At 44.3% G+C, this 1,076-nt stretch overlaps 1 non-coding gene across 1 annotated transcript; it reads left to right on the forward strand.

Annotated features, from left to right (window-relative positions):
- Nucleotides 1-555: 555 nt before the first annotated feature.
- Nucleotides 556-662, forward strand: LOC122444367. The gene has a single exon (XR_006270211.1). It is a non-coding gene; the product is annotated as a U6 spliceosomal RNA (small nuclear RNA).
- The last annotated feature ends 414 nt before the right edge of the window (nucleotides 663-1,076 follow it).

The raw sequence follows: 1,076 nt of genomic DNA on the forward strand, positions 1-1,076 counted from the left end.
GTTTGTGTCCTCCAAGAGTCTGTTTTCCCAGTTCTGTGTAAGTTCTGTGATCAAATCCCACTGACCTCCAAAGTCAAATTCCCAGGTGGTTCTCAATCCCTTTGCCAGATCCCCAGGTTGGGAAATCTACTGTGGGTCCTAGAACTTTCTTAACAGTGGGAGAATGTGTTTGGTATAATTGCTCTGCAGCTTGTGGGTTGTCTGCTCGGCGGCTCTAGGGTGGGGTTAATGGTGACCTCCTCCCAGAGGGCTTGTGCCGCACGCTGTGTGACCCAGGTCTGCTGCTCCAGGCTGTGGCCACAAAGTAATTAATTAAATAAAAAATTTTAGAAATCTTATGGTAACTTGTAAGGGAAAAAAAGGTGAAAAATAACGTGTATTTATATATTTCTATATATACATATAAAACAGAAGCACTTTGCTCTACACTTGAAACTAGCATGATATAAATCAACTATTGTTGTTCAGTCGTGTCTGACTCTTTTGCAACCCCATGGACTGTAGCCCGCCAGGCTCCTCTCTCTTGGGATTTCCCAGGCAAGAATCCTGGAGTGGGTGCTCGCTTCGGCAGCACATATACTAAAATTGGAACGATACAGAGAAGATTAGCATGGCCCCTGCGCAAGGATGACACGCAAATTCGTGAAGCGTTCCATATTTAAAAAAAAAAAAGAATCCTGGAGTGGGTTGCCATTTCCTTCTCCAGGGGATCTTGAAACTAACTCATGTTATATGTAAATTATACCTCAGTTGAAAAAAAAAAAAAAACCCAGGTCAAATGCCACCTTATCCAGGAGAACTTGCCTGTTTTTGTCACCCAGATGTTACCTCCACTGGGCCATCTAGTAATTCTGCACTAGGTGTTCCCCTCCCACCTCTAGACCACCAGCATCAGAATCACCAACAGAGCTGATTAAAAATACAAATTTCTGTCCTCCTTGCCTCCAGAGTCAGGCTTTCTGGGCCCTGCCAAGGGGTGTGCCTTTTAGATCATCTCTCTGGGAGAAGCCATGCTGTGTATACTCCATGACCACTTCTCTGCTGTATCTCTAGATGCCTTACATGTTTTTAAGCTG

This window comes from Cervus canadensis, chromosome 6 (assembly GCF_019320065.1).
Source record: "Cervus canadensis isolate Bull #8, Minnesota chromosome 6, ASM1932006v1, whole genome shotgun sequence".
Taxonomy (NCBI): Eukaryota; Metazoa; Chordata; class Mammalia; order Artiodactyla; family Cervidae; genus Cervus; species Cervus canadensis.